This window comes from Rhinoderma darwinii, chromosome 4 (assembly GCF_050947455.1).
Source record: "Rhinoderma darwinii isolate aRhiDar2 chromosome 4, aRhiDar2.hap1, whole genome shotgun sequence".
NCBI lineage: Eukaryota > Metazoa > Chordata > Amphibia > Anura > Rhinodermatidae > Rhinoderma > Rhinoderma darwinii.
Window position 1 is genome coordinate 321,052,201 of NC_134690.1, and position 18,466 is coordinate 321,070,666.

The 18,466-nt window shown below is 48.9% G+C and overlaps 31 non-coding genes across 31 annotated transcripts; all 31 read right to left on the reverse strand.

The window, feature by feature from the left end:
- Nucleotides 1-5,405: 5,405 nt before the first annotated feature.
- On the reverse strand, nt 5,406-5,521 carry LOC142761520 (U5 spliceosomal RNA). The gene has a single exon (XR_012883700.1). It is a non-coding gene; the product is annotated as a U5 spliceosomal RNA (small nuclear RNA).
- Nucleotides 5,522-5,835: 314 nt separating this feature from the next.
- On the reverse strand, nt 5,836-5,951 carry LOC142761521 (U5 spliceosomal RNA). Its single transcript, XR_012883701.1, has one exon. It is a non-coding gene; the product is annotated as a U5 spliceosomal RNA (small nuclear RNA).
- Nucleotides 5,952-6,265: 314 nt separating this feature from the next.
- LOC142761522 (U5 spliceosomal RNA) lies at nt 6,266-6,381 on the reverse strand. Its single transcript, XR_012883702.1, has one exon. It is a non-coding gene; the product is annotated as a U5 spliceosomal RNA (small nuclear RNA).
- A 314-nt stretch (nt 6,382-6,695) lies between these two features.
- LOC142761523 (U5 spliceosomal RNA) lies at nt 6,696-6,811 on the reverse strand. Its single transcript, XR_012883703.1, has one exon. It is a non-coding gene; the product is annotated as a U5 spliceosomal RNA (small nuclear RNA).
- A 314-nt stretch (nt 6,812-7,125) lies between these two features.
- Nucleotides 7,126-7,241, reverse strand: LOC142761525 (U5 spliceosomal RNA). Its single transcript, XR_012883704.1, has one exon. It is a non-coding gene; the product is annotated as a U5 spliceosomal RNA (small nuclear RNA).
- Nucleotides 7,242-7,555: 314 nt separating this feature from the next.
- Nucleotides 7,556-7,671, reverse strand: LOC142646513 (U5 spliceosomal RNA). Its single transcript, XR_012847447.1, has one exon. It is a non-coding gene; the product is annotated as a U5 spliceosomal RNA (small nuclear RNA).
- A 314-nt stretch (nt 7,672-7,985) lies between these two features.
- LOC142761526 (U5 spliceosomal RNA) lies at nt 7,986-8,101 on the reverse strand. Its single transcript, XR_012883705.1, has one exon. It is a non-coding gene; the product is annotated as a U5 spliceosomal RNA (small nuclear RNA).
- A 314-nt stretch (nt 8,102-8,415) lies between these two features.
- On the reverse strand, nt 8,416-8,531 carry LOC142761527 (U5 spliceosomal RNA). Its single transcript, XR_012883706.1, has one exon. It is a non-coding gene; the product is annotated as a U5 spliceosomal RNA (small nuclear RNA).
- A 314-nt stretch (nt 8,532-8,845) lies between these two features.
- On the reverse strand, nt 8,846-8,961 carry LOC142761528 (U5 spliceosomal RNA). Its single transcript, XR_012883707.1, has one exon. It is a non-coding gene; the product is annotated as a U5 spliceosomal RNA (small nuclear RNA).
- Nucleotides 8,962-9,275: 314 nt separating this feature from the next.
- On the reverse strand, nt 9,276-9,391 carry LOC142761529 (U5 spliceosomal RNA). The gene has a single exon (XR_012883708.1). It is a non-coding gene; the product is annotated as a U5 spliceosomal RNA (small nuclear RNA).
- Nucleotides 9,392-9,705: 314 nt separating this feature from the next.
- On the reverse strand, nt 9,706-9,821 carry LOC142761530 (U5 spliceosomal RNA). Its single transcript, XR_012883709.1, has one exon. It is a non-coding gene; the product is annotated as a U5 spliceosomal RNA (small nuclear RNA).
- A 314-nt stretch (nt 9,822-10,135) lies between these two features.
- Nucleotides 10,136-10,251, reverse strand: LOC142761531 (U5 spliceosomal RNA). The gene has a single exon (XR_012883710.1). It is a non-coding gene; the product is annotated as a U5 spliceosomal RNA (small nuclear RNA).
- A 314-nt stretch (nt 10,252-10,565) lies between these two features.
- Nucleotides 10,566-10,681, reverse strand: LOC142761532 (U5 spliceosomal RNA). Its single transcript, XR_012883711.1, has one exon. It is a non-coding gene; the product is annotated as a U5 spliceosomal RNA (small nuclear RNA).
- A 314-nt stretch (nt 10,682-10,995) lies between these two features.
- On the reverse strand, nt 10,996-11,111 carry LOC142761533 (U5 spliceosomal RNA). Its single transcript, XR_012883712.1, has one exon. It is a non-coding gene; the product is annotated as a U5 spliceosomal RNA (small nuclear RNA).
- A 314-nt stretch (nt 11,112-11,425) lies between these two features.
- Nucleotides 11,426-11,541, reverse strand: LOC142761534 (U5 spliceosomal RNA). The gene has a single exon (XR_012883713.1). It is a non-coding gene; the product is annotated as a U5 spliceosomal RNA (small nuclear RNA).
- Nucleotides 11,542-11,853: 312 nt separating this feature from the next.
- LOC142761535 (U5 spliceosomal RNA) lies at nt 11,854-11,969 on the reverse strand. Its single transcript, XR_012883714.1, has one exon. It is a non-coding gene; the product is annotated as a U5 spliceosomal RNA (small nuclear RNA).
- A 314-nt stretch (nt 11,970-12,283) lies between these two features.
- Nucleotides 12,284-12,399, reverse strand: LOC142761536 (U5 spliceosomal RNA). Its single transcript, XR_012883715.1, has one exon. It is a non-coding gene; the product is annotated as a U5 spliceosomal RNA (small nuclear RNA).
- A 314-nt stretch (nt 12,400-12,713) lies between these two features.
- On the reverse strand, nt 12,714-12,829 carry LOC142761537 (U5 spliceosomal RNA). The gene has a single exon (XR_012883716.1). It is a non-coding gene; the product is annotated as a U5 spliceosomal RNA (small nuclear RNA).
- Nucleotides 12,830-13,141: 312 nt separating this feature from the next.
- LOC142761538 (U5 spliceosomal RNA) lies at nt 13,142-13,257 on the reverse strand. Its single transcript, XR_012883717.1, has one exon. It is a non-coding gene; the product is annotated as a U5 spliceosomal RNA (small nuclear RNA).
- Nucleotides 13,258-13,571: 314 nt separating this feature from the next.
- On the reverse strand, nt 13,572-13,687 carry LOC142761539 (U5 spliceosomal RNA). Its single transcript, XR_012883718.1, has one exon. It is a non-coding gene; the product is annotated as a U5 spliceosomal RNA (small nuclear RNA).
- A 314-nt stretch (nt 13,688-14,001) lies between these two features.
- LOC142646507 (U5 spliceosomal RNA) lies at nt 14,002-14,117 on the reverse strand. The gene has a single exon (XR_012847441.1). It is a non-coding gene; the product is annotated as a U5 spliceosomal RNA (small nuclear RNA).
- A 314-nt stretch (nt 14,118-14,431) lies between these two features.
- On the reverse strand, nt 14,432-14,547 carry LOC142761540 (U5 spliceosomal RNA). The gene has a single exon (XR_012883719.1). It is a non-coding gene; the product is annotated as a U5 spliceosomal RNA (small nuclear RNA).
- Nucleotides 14,548-14,861: 314 nt separating this feature from the next.
- On the reverse strand, nt 14,862-14,977 carry LOC142646525 (U5 spliceosomal RNA). The gene has a single exon (XR_012847458.1). It is a non-coding gene; the product is annotated as a U5 spliceosomal RNA (small nuclear RNA).
- A 314-nt stretch (nt 14,978-15,291) lies between these two features.
- Nucleotides 15,292-15,407, reverse strand: LOC142761541 (U5 spliceosomal RNA). The gene has a single exon (XR_012883720.1). It is a non-coding gene; the product is annotated as a U5 spliceosomal RNA (small nuclear RNA).
- A 314-nt stretch (nt 15,408-15,721) lies between these two features.
- Nucleotides 15,722-15,837, reverse strand: LOC142761542 (U5 spliceosomal RNA). Its single transcript, XR_012883721.1, has one exon. It is a non-coding gene; the product is annotated as a U5 spliceosomal RNA (small nuclear RNA).
- A 314-nt stretch (nt 15,838-16,151) lies between these two features.
- LOC142761543 (U5 spliceosomal RNA) lies at nt 16,152-16,267 on the reverse strand. The gene has a single exon (XR_012883722.1). It is a non-coding gene; the product is annotated as a U5 spliceosomal RNA (small nuclear RNA).
- A 314-nt stretch (nt 16,268-16,581) lies between these two features.
- On the reverse strand, nt 16,582-16,697 carry LOC142761544 (U5 spliceosomal RNA). The gene has a single exon (XR_012883723.1). It is a non-coding gene; the product is annotated as a U5 spliceosomal RNA (small nuclear RNA).
- A 314-nt stretch (nt 16,698-17,011) lies between these two features.
- On the reverse strand, nt 17,012-17,127 carry LOC142646528 (U5 spliceosomal RNA). Its single transcript, XR_012847461.1, has one exon. It is a non-coding gene; the product is annotated as a U5 spliceosomal RNA (small nuclear RNA).
- A 314-nt stretch (nt 17,128-17,441) lies between these two features.
- LOC142761545 (U5 spliceosomal RNA) lies at nt 17,442-17,557 on the reverse strand. Its single transcript, XR_012883724.1, has one exon. It is a non-coding gene; the product is annotated as a U5 spliceosomal RNA (small nuclear RNA).
- A 314-nt stretch (nt 17,558-17,871) lies between these two features.
- On the reverse strand, nt 17,872-17,987 carry LOC142761546 (U5 spliceosomal RNA). The gene has a single exon (XR_012883725.1). It is a non-coding gene; the product is annotated as a U5 spliceosomal RNA (small nuclear RNA).
- A 314-nt stretch (nt 17,988-18,301) lies between these two features.
- LOC142761547 (U5 spliceosomal RNA) lies at nt 18,302-18,417 on the reverse strand. Its single transcript, XR_012883726.1, has one exon. It is a non-coding gene; the product is annotated as a U5 spliceosomal RNA (small nuclear RNA).
- Nucleotides 18,418-18,466: the final 49 nt, after the last annotated feature.

Consider the following 18,466-nt stretch of genomic DNA (forward strand, 5'->3'; position numbering starts at 1 on the left):
AGGCCTTGACCACCTTAAGCCTGTGAGTTCCTCCACACCACCACCGCCCTTTCTATGCCTTCTGCTATCGCCAAGCTCCAAAGATCAATGCCAACCTCGGTCAGATGAACCCCGTCACTTCTCCAGAAATTCCCCACTCCTGACTCCAAATCCCTATGCCTCACGCAAATGCCCCCGTTCTTTGCCACAAAACGGGACACCGCCCGGTTAACTTTTATGCGAGCCTTATTGACTCTCTCCACCGATCTAGCTAACCGCCAATGCTTTCTTGGGACTATGTCCGACCATACTACCACCAACTTGGGATAAGATACCCACAAACACAACATATCATGTTTGATATCCCGCACCAACTCACGAAAAGGGCGGACTCCTAAGTCATTCCCACCCACGTGCAACACTAAAACCTCCGAAACCCTATCAAGCCGCACATATGTCTGGAATTCCGCCAACACCCTGTTCCACGACATACCTCTAAAACCCAGCCAATGCACAACCGCATCCTGTCGCGGAATGCGCAACTGGCGACCATCCGGGCGGACGTCCGCCCTCAAAGCCCCCCAGTGCACGTACGAATGACCCATCAACCACACCAGACAAGGAGGCGAATCTGAAACGGAAAACACAGTTAGGCACCACCATATAACATTTTCAAGCATAAACAACAAAATTACAACATATGGGGGCGGACATAGGACTTAAACCTTTTAGACTCCCAACGACCAATACGCCTCACCCCCTCATCATCCAACCCCCAGCGCCCCGCTTCCGTTGCTGCGCCAATCCGGAAGGAATGAGATGAATATGAGCCTGCCGCAACCCCAACCGCCGTCAAACACTTTTTAAATACAGCTCCAAACTGAAACCTGGACAAAAACGACCCGTCCATATGACGTAACAAAGGCAAATCTGGAGACCCCCTGTTTCTCGTAAAACCCCGCATGCACTCCACTGGGCACATGACCGACCCCGGGAGAGCGAACAAAACTATCAGTTTTCCCTTCCCTACTTGGTCAGTTTTAGATCTACGCAACCATACCTCCAGCCGATCTGCAAAAAGGCTCACCTCCCCAGATCTCAGCCCCCCTGCCTGTTTAGTACTTGGCGACACCAACTCACCTATTCTAAATGCTCCGAAGAACGCTAACGAAAAAGCCAACCGAAACAGATCCATTTCATCTGAAGAACGACATACCGATGCTAATGAACCGCCCAACGAGCCAAGCAAAGCAAACGACACCGGCCTTCTACTATCCGCCTCCACCCTACCTCTGCGCAACCCCTTCAAAGCCTGCGATACCAGAAATTCCTTCGATACATCCCGCAAGCCCCGCAACTTAAGCCCAAACGCCACCGCAGATATGAACCGGTTCACCTTCGCTACTGAAAACCCCGCCTCCCAGGCATCCCCTAACCAATACAAAAGTGCCACCAACCTGTCTCTATCCGTATTGACGTCACCCAACTCTCTTACCCACTCCTCCCACTGCCTCCAACAAGCAGCATAAGCACTCCACGTCGTGCGCGCCAAAGACCTCTGTAACAGCTGCTCTACGGGACCGATACCAGATCCCAAAGATGCTCTGGACAAGCCAAACCGAGACGTTCCGCTCCCGGGGCCAATTGCCGAAACCGGTCCCACTGCGAGCGAGAAAGAGCATCAGCAATACAATTCCGTACCCCCGGGACATGCACCGCCACCACCCACGCGTTCAACGACAAACACACCAACACTAAATGTCGCAACAATTGAACTACCGGAGGAGAGGACGCCGTGATGTTATTAATGGCAAGCACCACCCCCATGTTGTCGCAGTAAAAACGGACCTTCTTATCCCTGAGCCTGTCCCCCCAAATGGTAGCCGCCACCACGATGGGAAACAGCTCGAGCAGGGCCAGATTCCGCGTGTGTCCACTGGACACCCAGCTAGCCGGCCATTGACCTGCGCACCACGGACCTCCCCCGTAAGCTCCAAAGCCACCCGCCCCAGCCGCATCCGTGAAAATATTCAAATCACTCGTATCCTGCGCTGGGGCCATCCATAGCGAGCGACCATTGTACTGGCCCAAGAAGTCATCCCAAACCTGAAGATCAGCTCGGTGCTCCTCCTTGAGCCGCACAAAATGATGCGGCGCACGCACTCCCGCCGTTGCCGCCGCCAACCTTCTACCAAACACCCTTCCCATCGGCATAATCCGGCAGGCGAAATTCAACTTCCCCAGCAGCGACTGAAGCTCCCTCAGCGACATTTTCTTCCTTCTACAAGCCCGTCGAACCTCCAGCCTCAAAGCACCCAACTTATCCGCCGGGAGACGACACTCCATTGCCACCGAGTCTATTTCGATTCCCAAAAAACAAATCGTCGCTACCGGGCCCTCCGTTTTTTCCGGCGCCAAAGGAATCCCAAAATCCCTCACCACCTTCTGTAGAGCATGAAGCAAATTACCGCAAACCGGCGAACCCCCCGGGCCAACGCACAAAAAATCATCTAAGTAATGGATCAACGAGTCGACCCCGGATGCTACCCTCGTTACCCACTCCACGAAGCTACTAAACGCCTCGAAGTATGCACAAGAAAGGGAACACCCCATCGGAAGGCACCGATCCACGTAAAAAGCCCCATTCCAAAAACAACCCAACAGCCGTTGGCTTTCTGGATGAACCGGCAACAACCTGAACGCCGCCTCGATGTCAGTTTTTGCTAGCAGCGCCCCAGGACCCGCAGCCCGCACTAACCCCACCGCCTTATCGAATGAGGTATAAACTACGGAACACAACTCGTGATCAATCCCGTCATTTACCGACGAACCTTTGGGATACGATAAATGTTGAATCAAACGAAACTTTCCGGGCTCGCGTTTTGGGACAATACCCAAAGGGGACACAACTAAATCTTTTACCGGCGACTCAACAAATGGCCCCGACATGCGACCCAACGAAACTTCTTTTAACAACTTTTCCGACACGACTTCCGCATGCAAATAAGCCGATTTTAAATTCCTCCGCGTAACCGGAACCTCATAAGGAGGTGGAGGAATAACAAACCCAACACGAAACCCTTCATAAAGCAACTTAGCTGCCGCCCTATCCGGATACTCATTTAGATAAGGGGCCATCCTTTCCACCCTCACCGGCGACACCCCCTTGACCAGCCCCGTGCTGGTTCCCTGACCTCTTTTTCCGCAGACATTTTGCCGCCCCGTGTGATGCACCATTACACTCGGAGCACACGTGCTTGAACTTGCACGTGGCCCCGAACTTGCACTGACCTTCATTAAATTGCCAGCAAAACCCCGCCTTTCCCCCGCCGCTTTGTCCACTCTGACTAGACTGGCCTCCCTGGCCACCGCTCCCGGGAAAGGGCTGCCTAACCGGAGCCGTAACCCGTAACCAGAGAGCAATATCCTTCTGGTCCCACCGAATCGCCGGCCGAACCGCCTTACGCTGACGGAATTGCTCATCATATCGCAGCCACGCCTGACCCCCATACGCCCTATGAGCCTCCCCAATGGCATCAAAATAACAAAACAGCGCCGAACAATTTTCCGGCGCCTTTTCCCCTATCACACTAGCCAATATGGCGAACGCCTGCGACCAATTAACGAACGTCTGCGGGATCAGCCTATACCGCCGCCGTTCCTCCTCGTCCTTTTTACTCTCATCCCGCTTGCTCTTATCCAAATTAAATTTAGCCAGTGGCAAGAGAGAAAAAATTTCAACGTATTCGTCTTTCCAGATCCGATCACGCACCTCCTGCTTTAAATGCGCCCCCAACGGACCCTCAAAACAAACATACACCTCCCCCCGAGCACGATCGTCCATACGCACTCGATCGCCGTCCTTCTGTGCCTCGGTCTGTACCGATACCGCGACCGCCTCTCTAACCGCCGCCGCAGGACGCGCCTGTAACGATCCCACATCCCTGGGGCCTTCCCAAACTATCGCAGGAGACACTTCCGTTACTACCGGCGCCGCGGCCCTATCCAGGCGCCCCACCAGCTCCCGTAAGCAACCCACTAAATCTGCCAAACCCGCTCCGTCGCGTCCGCCCGCGCCACTACCGGCCCCCGATGCAATGCTAGCAGCCCCCCCGCCGACACCCGACATAAAAATCGCTGGATAAGACAATGATGGAGTTATACACTCACCGGGCTGCACAGGCGCTGTGTTCCCGTCAGCCGGACCATCCTGACCTCGACGATACACGTCCAGTTCACCTTCCTCCAGTTCTTCTCTCGCCGACGACTGTCCCTCCCAACGACATCTTCGGAACGGGGATGAGGACGCGCTGACCGATGGGCCGGCAACCTGCCGCCCGACCGCCGGGACCCAGACTTCCGACCGGACCTGTTGCCTCGACGTCGCTGCAGCTCTAGGCGTCCGTCTAGACGATCCTGACGAAGCCTGCCCCCTGGCCGGAACATCACCATGCGGGGCGGCCGTACCTTGTCCTCCAAATCTTCCATCTGATGGGGGAGGGGTGACAGGGAGCCCAGCCTGCGACTCCCTGCTTACCGCCGGACCCCGTCGCGGCCTGGGATTCCTGCCAGGACGCAGGGCCTGGGAAGGGGCGGTCCTCCCAGCTGCCTGGCCTGCAGCGTCCGGGATCGGGCTCCCTCTGCGACGCCGTGTCCGCGGGACTACCTCCGGACTGAGGCGCTCTGGAGGTCGGGACCGCCGAGAGGGACGGGTCGACCCAGCCTGCGTCGCCGTCACCCCTGGCACCGCTCTCTGCCTGCTCAGCGCAGGAGCGGTTGTTGCCGACTCCCCCCCCCGCCGCCATAGCCATGCTCGTAAGGGGGCCGGGGGAGGGGAGCCTGTCCTTTTCAACAGACCCCGAACGCCGTGCCCGACGTGGCGAAACGGCGTCCGGGATCCTCGTTATGGCAGCCACGGTCTCCTCTAGCCATCCGGGACCGTGGTGCACAGCAGCGGCACGCAGCCGCTCTAACATCAGGGCTTCTGCCATCATTAAAAGCACGGGCAACGGGGAGCTTGCTTATTGTATGTTACTCCTCCCGCTGCTTCCGGCTCAATGCCGAGAAACAGCGGGAAGCGCAGTAACGGCCCCCCCGTCCCCCTTAACTCCTCCCCGTCCCTCCTTCAGCTCCTTCAACTTTCCCTCACCTCATTAACCCTTTCCCTACCAGGACGGTCATGTCGGCTTCCCTTAAACCTGCGGCTGCGTCCAGCCTCTTCTATACATATGTTTCCCAGGCTCCTCTCTTCTTTTGGCTGCCACTTGGCAGCTTTCACTTGTTATCCACCCCGGCAACACAGTGCATAAACAAGTTTGCTTCTCAACGGAAGGAGGCCATCCATGTTGTCAATATGCAAATTCAGCCACTTTCAAGCCAACTGGAGCCAGAAATACACTCTTTCTGCTTTTCAACCTGAACAAGAAAACCCCAGCAAGCTGGAGCATGCAAAAATTGCTACAAAACTCAGTTTTGCTCCTCTCCACGGAAATCTTTAGTAAAAGGCGAAAGATTTATGCGTTCTGAAGAGAAACCAGAGTACTAAGGGACAAACTCTTCCTCCTTTCCTCACGCCATGGCCGCAGTCCTGTGTTAGCCCAGGGAGACCACCCGTAAGGGGGATAAAAACACAGACAGCACATACAAGAAACAATACATATGTTTCCCAGGCTCCTCTCTTCTTTTGGCTGCCACTTGGCAGCTTTCACTTGTTATCCACCCCGGCAACACAGTGCATAAACAAGTTTGCTTCTCAACGGAAGGAGGCCATCCATGTTGTCAATATGCAAATTCAGCCACTTTCAAGCCAACTGGAGCCAGAAATACACTCTTTCTGCTTTTCAACCTGAACAAGAAAACCCCAGCAAGCTGGAGCATGCAAAAATTGCTACAAAACTCAGTTTTGCTCCTCTCCACGGAAATCTTTAGTAAAAGGCGAAAGATTTATGCGTTCTGAAGAGAAACCAGAGTACTAAGGGACAAACTCTTCCTCCTTTCCTCACGCCATGGCCGCAGTCCTGTGTTAGCCCAGGGAGACCACACGTAAGGGGGATAAAAACACAGACAGCACATACAAGAAACAATACATATGTTTCCCAGGCTCCTCTCTTCTTTTGGCTGCCACTTGGCAGCTTTCACTTGTTATCCACCCTGGCAACACAGTGCATAAACAAGTTTGCTTCTCAACGGAAGGAGGCCATCCATGTTGTCAATATGCAAATTCAGCCACTTTCAAGCCAACTGGAGCCAGAAATACACTCTTTCTGCTTTTCAACCTGAACAAGAAAACCCCAGCAAGCTGGAGCATGCAAAAATTGCTACAAAACTCAGTTTTGCTCCTCTCCACGGAAATCTTTAGTAAAAGGCGAAAGATTTATGCGTTCTGAAGAGAAACCAGAGTACTAAGGGACAAACTCTTCCTCCTTTCCTCACGCCATGGCCGCAGTCCTGTGTTAGCCCAGGGAGACCACCCGTAAGAGGGATAAAAACACAGACAGCACATACAAGAAACAATACATATGTTACCCAGGCTCCTCTCTTCTTTTGGCTGCCACTTGGCAGCTTTCACTTGTTATCCACCCCGGCAACACAGTGCATAAACAAGTTTGCTTCTCAACGGAAGGAGGCCATCCATGTTGTCAATATGCAAATTCAGCCACTTTCAAGCCAACTGGAGCCAGAAATACACTCTTTCTGCTTTTCAACCTGAACAAGAAAACCCCAGCAAGCTGGAGCATGCAAAAATTGCTACAAAACTCAGTTTTGCTCCTCTCCACGGAAATCTTTAGTAAAAGGCGAAAGATTTATGCGTTCTGAAGAGAAACCAGAGTACTAAGGGACAAACTCTTCCTCCTTTCCTCACGCCATGGCCGCAGTCCTGTGTTAGCCCAGGGAGACCACCCGTAAGGGGGATAAAAACACAGACAGCACACACAAGAAACAATACATATGTTTCCCAGGCTCCTCTCTTCTTTTGGCTGCCACTTGGCAGCTTTCACTTGTTATCCACCCCGGCAACACAGTGCATAAACAAGTTTGCTTCTCAACAGAAGGAGGCCATCCATGTTGTCAATATGCAAATTCAGCCACTTTCAAGCCAACTGGAGCCAGAAATACACTCTTTCTGCTTTTCAACCTGAACAAGAAAACCCCAGCAAGCTGGAGCATGCAAAAATTGCTACAAAACTCAGTTTTGCTCCTCTCCACGGAAATCTTTAGTAAAAGGCGAAAGATTTATGCGTTCTGAAGAGAAACCAGAGTACTAAGGGACAAACTCTTCCTCCTTTCCTCACGCCATGGCCGCAGTCCTGTGTTAGCCCAGGGAGACCACCCGTAAGGGGGATAAAAACACAGACAGCAAATACAAGAAACAATACATATGTTTCCCAGGCTCCTCTCTTCTTTTGGCTGCCACTTGGCAGCTTTCACTTGTTATCCACCCCGGCAACACAGTGCATAAACAAGTTTGCTTCTCAACGGAAGGAGGCCATCCATGTTGTCAATATGCAAATTCAGCCACTTTCAAGCCAACTGGAGCCAGAAATACACTCTTTCTGCTTTTCAACCTGAACAAGAAAACCCCAGCAAGCTGGAGCATGCAAAAATTGCTACAAAACTCAGTTTTGCTCCTCTCCACAGAAATCTTTAGTAAAAGGCGAAAGATTTATGCGTTCTGAAGAGAAACCAGAGTACTAAGGGACAAACTCTTCCTCCTTTCCTCACGCCATGGCCGCAGTCCTGTGTTAGCCCAGGGAGACCACCCGTAAGGGGGATAAAAACACAGACAGCACATACAAGAAACAATACATATGTTTCCCAGGCTCCTCTCTTCTTTTGGCTGCCACTTGGCAGCTTTCACTTGTTATCCACCCCGGCAACACAGTGCATAAACAAGTTTGCTTCTCAACGGAAGGAGGCCATCCATGTTGTCAATATGCAAATTCAGCCACTTTCAAGCCAACTGGAGCCAGAAATACACTCTTTCTGCTTTTCAACCTGAACAAGAAAACCCCAGCAAGCTGGAGCATGCAAAAATTGCTACAAAACTCAGTTTTGCTCCTCTCCACGGAAATCTTTAGTAAAAGGCGAAAGATTTATGCGTTCTGAAGAGAAACCAGAGTACTAAGGGACAAACTCTTCCTCCTTTCCTCACGCCATGGCCGCAGTCCTGTGTTAGCCCAGGGAGACCACCCGTAAGGGGGATAAAAACACAGACAGCAAATACAAGAAACAATACATATGTTTCCCAGGCTCCTCTCTTCTTTTGGCTGCCACTTGGCAGCTTTCACTTGTTATCCACCCCGGCAACACAGTGCATAAACAAGTTTGCTTCTCAACGGAAGGAGGCCATCCATGTTGTCAATATGCAAATTCAGCCACTTTCAAGCCAACTGGAGCCAGAAATACACTCTTTCTGCTTTTCAACCTGAACAAGAAAACCCCAGCAAGCTGGAGCATGCAAAAATTGCTACAAAACTCAGTTTTGCTCCTCTCCACGGAAATCTTTAGTAAAAGGCGAAAGATTTATGCGTTCTGAAGAGAAACCAGAGTACTAAGGGACAAACTCTTCCTCCTTTCCTCACGCCATGGCCGCAGTCCTGTGTTAGCCCAGGGAGACCACCCGTAAGGGGGATAAAAACACAGACAACACATACAAGAAACAATACATATGTTTCCCAGGCTCCTCTCTTCTTTTGGCTGCCACTTGGCAGCTTTCACTTGTTATCCACCCCGGCAACACAGTGCATAAACAAGTTTGCTTCTCAACGGAAGGAGGCCATCCATGTTGTCAATATGCAAATTCAGCCACTTTCAAGCCAACTGGAGCCAGAAATACACTCTTTCTGCTTTTCAACCTGAACAAGAAAACCCCAGCAAGCTGGAGCATGCAAAAATTGCTACAAAACTCAGTTTTGCTCCTCTCCACGGAAATCTTTAGTAAAAGGCGAAAGATTTATGCGTTCTGAAGAGAAACCAGAGTACTAAGGGACAAACTCTTCCTCCTTTCCTCACGCCATGGCCGCAGTCCTGTGTTAGCCCAGGGAGACCACCCGTAAGGGGGATAAAAACACAGACAACACATACAAGAAACAATACATATGTTTCCCAGGCTCCTCTCTTCTTTTGGCTGCCACTTGGCAGCTTTCACTTGTTATCCACCCCGGCAACACAGTGCATAAACAAGTTTGCTTCTCAACGGAAGGAGGCCATCCATGTTGTCAATATGCAAATTCAGCCACTTTCAAGCCAACTGGAGCCAGAAATACACTCTTTCTGCTTTTCAACCTGAACAAGAAAACCCCAGCAAGCTGGAGCATGCAAAAATTGCTACAAAACTCAGTTTTGCTCCTCTCCACGGAAATCTTTAGTAAAAGGCGAAAGATTTATGCGTTCTGAAGAGAAACCAGAGTACTAAGGGACAAACTCTTCCTCCTTTCCTCACGCCATGGCCGCAGTCCTGTGTTAGCCCAGGGAGACCACCCGTAAGGGGGATAAAAACACATACAGCACATACAAGAAACAATACATATGTTTCCCAGGCTCCTCTCTTCTTTTGGCTGCCACTTGGCAGCTTTCACTTGTTATCCACCCCGGCAACACAGTGCATAAACAAGTTTGCTTCTCAACGGAAGGAGGCCATCCATGTTGTCAATATGCAAATTCAGCCACTTTCAAGCCAACTGGAGCCAGAAATACACTCTTTCTGCTTTTCAACCTGAACAAGAAAACCCCAGCAAGCTGGAGCATGCAAAAATTGCTACAAAACTCAGTTTTGCTCCTCTCCACGGAAATCTTTAGTAAAAGGCGAAAGATTTATGCGTTCTGAAGAGAAACCAGAGTACTAAGGGACAAACTCTTCCTCCTTTCCTCACGCCATGGCCGCAGTCCTGTGTTAGCCCAGGGAGACCACCCGTAAGGGGGATAAAAACACAGACAGCACACACAAGAAACAATACATATGTTTCCCAGGCTCCTCTCTTCTTTTGGCTGCCACTTGGCAGCTTTCACTTGTTATCCACCCCGGCAACACAGTGCATAAACAAGTTTGCTTCTCAACAGAAGGAGGCCATCCATGTTGTCAATATGCAAATTCAGCCACTTTCAAGCCAACTGGAGCCAGAAATACACTCTTTCTGCTTTTCAACCTGAACAAGAAAACCCCAGCAAGCTGGAGCATGCAAAAATTGCTACAAAACTCAGTTTTGCTCCTCTCCACGGAAATCTTTAGTAAAAGGCGAAAGATTTATGCGTTCTGAAGAGAAACCAGAGTACTAAGGGACAAACTCTTCCTCCTTTCCTCACGCCATGGCCGCAGTCCTGTGTTAGCCCAGGGAGACCACCCGTAAGGGGGATAAAAACACAGACAGCAAATACAAGAAACAATACATATGTTTCCCAGGCTCCTCTCTTCTTTTGGCTGCCACTTAGCAGCTTTCACTTGTTATCCACCCCGGCAACACAGTGCATAAACAAGTTTGCTTCTCAACGGAAGGAGGCCATCCATGTTGTCAATATGCAAATTCAGCCACTTTCAAGCCAACTGGAGCCAGAAATACACTCTTTCTGCTTTTCAACCTGAACAAGAAAACCCCAGCAAGCTGGAGCATGCAAAAATTGCTACAAAACTCAGTTTTGCTCCTCTCCACGGAAATCTTTAGTAAAAGGCGAAAGATTTATGCGTTCTGAAGAGAAACCAGAGTACTAAGGGACAAACTCTTCCTCCTTTCCTCACGCCATGGCCGCAGTCCTGTGTTAGCCCAGGGAGACCACCCGTAAGGGGGATAAAAACACAGACAGCACATACAAGAAACAATACATATGTTTCCCAGGCTCCTCTCTTCTTTTGGCTGCCACTTGGCAGCTTTCACTTGTTATCCACCCCGGCAACACAGTGCATAAACAAGTTTGCTTCTCAACGGAAGGAGGCCATCCATGTTGTCAATATGCAAATTCAGCCACTTTCAAGCCAACTGGAGCCAGAAATACACTCTTTCTGCTTTTCAACCTGAACAAGAAAACCCCAGCAAGCTGGAGCATGCAAAAATTGCTACAAAACTCAGTTTTGCTCCTCTCCACGGAAATCTTTAGTAAAAGGCGAAAGATTTATGCGTTCTGAAGAGAAACCAGAGTACTAAGGGACAAACTCTTCCTCCTTTCCTCACGCCATGGCCGCAGTCCTGTGTTAGCCCAGGGAGACCACCCGTAAGGGAGATAAAAACACAGACAGCACATACAAGAAACAATACATATGTTTTCCAGGCTCCTCTCTTCTTTTGGCTGCCACTTGGCAGCTTTCACTTGTTATCCACCCCGGCAACACAGTGCATAAACAAGTTTGCTTCTCAACGGAAGGAGGCCATCCATGTTGTCAATATGCAAATTCAGCCACTTTCAAGCCAACTGGAGCCAGAAATACACTCTTTCTGCTTTTCAACCTGAACAAGAAAACCCCAGCAAGCTGGAGCATGCAAAAATTGCTACAAAACTCAGTTTTGCTCCTCTCCACGGAAATCTTTAGTAAAAGGCGAAAGATTTATGCGTTCTGAAGAGAAACCAGAGTACTAAGGGACAAACTCTTCCTCCTTTCCTCACGCCATGGCCGCAGCCCTGTGTTAGCCCAGGGAGACCACCCGTAAGGGGGATAAAAACACAGACAGCACATACAAGAAACAATACATATGTTTCCCAGGCTCCTCTCTTCTTTTGGCTGCCACTTGGCAGCTTTCACTTGTTATCCACCCCGGCAACACAGTGCATAAACAAGTTTGCTTCTCAACGGAAGGAGGCCATCCATGTTGTCAATATGCAAATTCAGCCACTTTCAAGCCAACTGGAGCCAGAAATACACTCTCTGCTTTTCAACCTGAACAAGAAAACCCCAGCAAGCTGGAGCATGCAAAAATTGCTACAAAACTCAGTTTTGCTCCTCTCCACGGAAATCTTTAGTAAAAGGCGAAAGATTTATGCGTTCTGAAGAGAAACCAGAGTACTAAGGGACAAACTCTTCCTCCTTTCCTCACGCCATGGCCGCAGTCCTGTGTTAGCCCAGGGAGACCACCCGTAAGGGGGATAAAAACACAGACAGCACATACAAGAAACAATACATATGTTTCCCAGGCTCCTCTCTTCTTTTGGCTGCCACTTGGCAGCTTTCACTTGTTATCCACCCCGGCAACACAGTGCATAAACAAGTTTGCTTCTCAACGGAAGGAGGCCATCCATGTTGTCAATATGCAAATTCAGCCACTTTCAAGCCAACTGGAGCCAGAAATACACTCTTTCTGCTTTTCAACCTGAACAAGAAAACCCCAGCAAGCTGGAGCATGCAAAAATTGCTACAAAACTCAGTTTTGCTCCTCTCCACGGAAATCTTTAGTAAAAGGCGAAAGATTTATGCGTTCTGAAGAGAAACCAGAGTACTAAGGGACAAACTCTTCCTCCTTTCCTCACGCCATGGCCGCAGTCCTGTGTTAGCCCAGGGAGACCACCCGTAAGGGGGATAAAAACACAGACAGCACATACAAGAAACAATACATATGTTTCCCAGGCTCCTCTCTTCTTTTGGCTGCCACTTGGCAGCTTTCACTTGTTATCCACCCCGGCAACACAGTGCATAAACAAGTTTGCTTCTCAACGGAAGGAGGCCATCCATGTTGTCAATATGCAAATTCAGCCACTTTCAAGCCAACTGGAGCCAGAAATACACTCTTTCTGCTTTTCAACCTGAACAAGAAAACCCCAGCAAGCTGGAGCATGCAAAAATTGCTACAAAACTCAGTTTTGCTCCTCTCCACGGAAATCTTTAGTAAAAGGCGAAAGATTTATGCGTTCTGAAGAGAAACCAGAGTACTAAGGGACAAACTCTTCCTCCTTTCCTCACGCCATGGCCGCAGTCCTGTGTTAGCCCAGGGAGACCACCCGTAAGGGGGATAAAAACACATACAGCACATACAAGAAACAATACATATGTTTCCCAGGCTCCTCTCTTCTTTTGGCTGCCACTTGGCAGCTTTCACTTGTTATCCACCCCGGCAACACAGTGCATAAACAAGTTTGCTTCTCAACGGAAGGAGGCCATCCATGTTGTCAATATGCAAATTCAGCCACTTTCAAGCCAACTGGAGCCAGAAATACACTCTCTGCTTTTCAACCTGAACAAGAAAACCCCAGCAAGCTGGAGCATGCAAAAATTGCTACAAAACTCAGTTTTGCTCCTCTCCACGGAAATCTTTAGTAAAAGGCGAAAGATTTATGCGTTCTGAAGAGAAACCAGAGTACTAAGGGACAAACTCTTCCTCCTTTCCTCACGCCATGGCCGCAGTCCTGTGTTAGCCCAGGGAGACCACCCGTAAGGGGGATAAAAACACAGACAGCACATACAAGAAACAATACATATGTTTCCCAGGCTCCTCTCTTCTTTTGGCTGCCACTTGGCAGCTTTCACTTGTTATCCACCCCGGCAACACAGTGCATAAACAAGTTTGCTTCTCAACGGAAGGAGGCCATCCATGTTGTCAATATGCAAATTCAGCCACTTTCAAGCCAACTGGAGCCAGAAATACACTCTTTCTGCTTTTCAACCTGAACAAGAAAACCCCAGCAAGCTGGAGCATGCAAAAATTGCTACAAAACTCAGTTTTGCTCCTCTCCACGGAAATCTTTAGTAAAAGGCGAAAGATTTATGCGTTCTGAAGAGAAACCAGAGTACTAAGGGACAAACTCTTCCTCCTTTCCTCACGCCATGGCCGCAGTCCTGTGTTAGCCCAGGGAGACCACCCGTAAGGGGGATAAAAACACAGACAGCACATACAAGAAACAATACATATGTTTCCCAGGCTCCTCTCTTCTTTTGGCTGCCACTTGGCAGCTTTCACTTGTTATCCACCCCGGCAACACAGTGCATAAACAAGTTTGCTTCTCAACGGAAGGAGGCCATCCATGTTGTCAATATGCAAATTCAGCCACTTTCAAGCCAACTGGAGCCAGAAATACACTCTTTCTGCTTTTCAACCTGAACAAGAAAACCCCAGCAAGCTGGAGCATGCAAAAATAGCTACAAAACTCAGTTTTGCTCCTCTCCACGGAAATCTTTAGTAAAAGGCGAAAGATTTATGCGTTCTGAAGAGAAACCAGAGTACTAAGGGACAAACTCTTCCTCCTTTCCTCACGCCATGGCCGCAGTCCTGTGTTAGCCCAGGGAGACCACCCGTAAGGGGGATAAAAACACAGACAGCACATACAAGAAACAATACATATGTTTCCCAGGCTCCTCTCTTCTTTTGGCTGCCACTTGGCAGCTTTCACTTGTTATCCACCCCGGCAACACAGTGCATAAACAAGTTTGCTTCTCAACGGAAGGAGGCCATCCATGTTGTCAATATGCAAATTCAGCCACTTTCAAGCCAACTGGAGCCAGAAATACACTCTTTCTGCTTTTCAACCTGAACAAGAAAACCCCAGCAAGCTGGAGCATGCAAAAATTGCTACAAAACTCAGTTTTGCTCCTCTCCACGGAAATCTTTAGTAAAAGGCGAAAGATTTATGCGTTCTGAAGAGAAACCAGAGTACTAAGGGACAAACTCTTCCTCCTTTCCTCACGCCATGGCCGCAGTCCTGTGTTAGCCCAGGGAGACCACCCGTAAGGGGGATAAAAACACAGACAGCACATACAAGAAACAATACATATGTTTCCCAGGCTCCTCTCTTCTTTTGGCTGCCACTTGGCAGCTTTCACTTGTTATCCACCCCGGCAACACAGTGCATAAACAAGTTTGCTTCTCAACGGAAGGAGGCCATCCATGTTGTCAATATGCAAATTCAGCCACTTTCAAGCCAACTGGAGCCAGAAATACACTCTTTCTGCTTTTCAACCTGAACAAGAAAACCCCAGCAAGCTGGAGCATGCAAAAATTGCTACAAAACTCAGTTTTGCTCCTCTCCACGGAAATCTTTAATAAAAGGCGAAAGATTTATGCGTTCTGAAGAGAAACCAGAGTACTAAGGGACAAACTCTTCCTCCTTTCCTCACGCCATGGCCGCAGTCCTGTGTTAGCCCAGGGAGACCACCCGTAAGGGGGATAAAAACACAGACAGCACACACAAGAAACAATACATATGTTTCCCAGGCTCCTCTCTTCTTTTGGCTGCCACTTGGCAGCTTTCACTTGTTATCCACCCCGGCAACACAGTGCATAAACAAGTTTGCTTCTCAACAGAAGGAGGCCATCCATGTTGTCAATATGCAAATTCAGCCACTTTCAAGCCAACTGGAGCCAGAAATACACTCTTTCTGCTTTTCAACCTGAACAAGAAAACCCCAGCAAGCTGGAGCATGCAAAAATTGCTACAAAACTCAGTTTTGCTCCTCTCCACGGAAATCTTTAGTAAAAGGCGAAAGATTTATGCGTTCTGAAGAGAAACCAGAGTACTAAGGGACAAACTCTTCCTCCTTTCCTCACGCCATGGCCGCAGTCCTGTGTTAGCCCAGGGAGACCACCCGTAAGGGGGATAAAAACACAGACAGCAAATACAAGAAACAATACATATGTTTCCCAGGCTCCTCTCTTCTTTTGGCTGCCACTTAGCAGCTTTCACTTGTTATCCACCCCGGCAACACAGTGCATAAACAAGTTTGCTTCTCAACGGAAGGAGGCCATCCATGTTGTCAATATGCAAATTCAGCCACTTTCAAGCCAACTGGAGCCAGAAATACACTCTTTCTGCTTTTCAACCTGAACAAGAAAACCCCAGCAAGCTGGAGCATGCAAAAATTGCTACAAAACTCAGTTTTGCTCCTCTCCACGGAAATCTTTAGTAAAAGGCGAAAGATTTATGCGTTCTGAAGAGAAACCAGAGTACTAAGGGACAAACTCTTCCTCCTTTCCTCACGCCATGGCCGCAGTCCTGTGTTAGCCCAGGGAGACCACCCGTAAGGGGGATAAAAACACAGACAGCACATACAAGAAACAATACATATGTTTCCCAGGCTCCTCTCTTCTTTTGGCTGCCACTTGGCAGCTTTCACTTGTTATCCACCCCGGCAACACAGTGCATAAACAAGTTTGCTTCTCAACGGAAGGAGGCCATCCATGTTGTCAATATGCAAATTCAGCCACTTTCAAGCCAACTGGAGCCAGAAATACACTCTTTCTGCTTTTCAACCTGAACAAGAAAACCCCAGCAAGCTGGAGCATGCAAAAATTGCTACAAAACTCAGTTTTGCTCCTCTCCACGGAAATCTTTAGTAAAAGGCGAAAGATTTATGCGTTCTGAAGAGAAACCAGAGTACTAAGGGACAAACTCTTCCTCCTTTCCTCACGCCATGGCCGCAGTCCTGTGTTAGCCCAGGGAGACCACCCGTAAGGGGGATAAAAACACAGACAGCACATACAAGAAACAATACATATGTTTCCCAGGCTCCTCTCTTCTTTTGGCTGCCACTTGGCAGCTTTCACTTGTTATCCACCCCGGCAACACAGTGCATAAACAAGTTTGCTTCTCAACGGAAGGAGGCCATCCATGTTGTCAATATGCAAATTCAGCCACTTTCAAGCCAACTGGAGCCAGAAATACACTCTTTCTGCTTTTCAACCTGAACAAGAAAACCCCAGCAAGCTGGAGCATGCAAAAATTGCTACAAAACTCAGTTTTGCTCCTCTCCACGGAAATCTTTAGTAAAAGGCGAAAGATTTATGCGTTCTGAAGAGAAACCAGAGTACTAAGGGACAAACTCTTCCTCCTTTCCTCACGCCATGGCTGCAGTCCTGTGTTAGCCCAGGGAGACCACCCGTAAGGGGGATAAAAACACAGACAGCACATACAAGAAACAATACATATGTTTCCCAGGCTCCTCTCTTCTTTTGGCTGCCACTTGGCAGCTTTCACTTGTTATCCACCCCGGCAACACAGTGCATAAACAAGTTTGCTTCTCAACGGAAGGAGGCCATCCATGTTGTCAATATGCAAATTCAGCCACTTTCAAGCCAACTGGAGCCAGAAATACACTCTTTCTGCTTTTCAACCTGAACAAGAAAACCCCAGCAAGCTGGAGCATGCAAAAATTGCTACAAAACTCAGTTTTGCTCCTCTCCACGGAAATCTTTAGTAAAAGGCGAAAGATTGATGCGTTCTGAAGAGAAACCAGAGTACTAAGGGACAAACTCTTCCTCCTTTCCTCACGCCATGGCCGCAGTCCTGTGTTAGCCCAGGGAGACCACCCGTAAGGGGGATAAAAACACAGACAGCACATACAAGAAACAATACATATGTTTCCCAGGCTCCTCTCTTCTTTTGGCTGCCACTTGGCAGCTTTCACTTGTTATCCACCCCGGCAACACAGTGCATAAACAAGTTTGCTTCTCAACGGAAGGAGGCCATCCATGTTGTCAATATGCAAATTCAGCCACTTTCAAGCCAACTGGAGCCAGAAATACACTCTTTCTGCTTTTCAACCTGAACAAGAAAACCCCAGCAAGCTGGAGCATGCAAAAATTGCTACAAAACTCAGTTTTGCTCCTCTCCACGGAAATCTTTAGTAAAAGGCGAAAGATTTATGCGTTCTGAAGAGAAACCAGAGTACTAAGGGACAAACTCTTCCTCCTTTCCTCACGCCATGGCCGCAGTCCTGTGTTAGCCCAGGGAGACCACCCGTAAGGGGGATAAAAACACAGACAGCACATACAAGAAACAATACATATGTTTCCCAGGCTCCTCTCTTCTTTTGGCTGCCACTTGGCAGCTTTCACTTGTTATCCACCCCGGCAACACAGTGCATAAACAAGTTTGCTTCTCAACGGAAGGAGGCCATCCATGTTGTCAATATGCAAATTCAGCCACTTTCAAGCCAACTGGAGCCAGAAATACACTCTTTCTGCTTTTCAACCTGAACAAGAAAACCCCAGCAAGCTGGAGCATGCAAAAATTGCTACAAAACTCAGTTTTGCTCCTCTCCACGGAAATCTTTAGTAAAAGGCGAAAGATTTATGCGTTCTGAAGAGAAACCAGAGTACTAAGGGACAAACTCTTCCTCCTTTCCTCACGCCATGGCCGCAGTCCTGTGTTAGCCCAGGGAGACCACCCGTAAGGGGGATAAAAACACAGACAGCACATACAAGAAACAATACATATGTTTCCCAGGCTCCTCTCTTCTTTTGGCTGCCACTTGGCAGCTTTCACTTGTTATCCACCCCGGCAACACAGTGCATAAACAAGTTTGCTTCTCAACGGAAGGAGGCCATCCATGTTGTCAATATGCAAATTCAGCCACTTTCAAGCCAACTGGAGCCAGAAATACACTCTTTCTGCTTTTCAACCTGAACAAGAAAACCCCAGCAAGCTGGAGCATGCAAAAATTGCTACAAAACTCAGTTTTGCTCCTCTCCACGGAAATCTTTAGTAAAAGGCGAAAGATTTATGCGTTCTGAAGAGAAACCAGAGTACTAAGGGACAAACTCTTCCTCCTTTCCTCACGCCATGGCCGCAGTCCTGT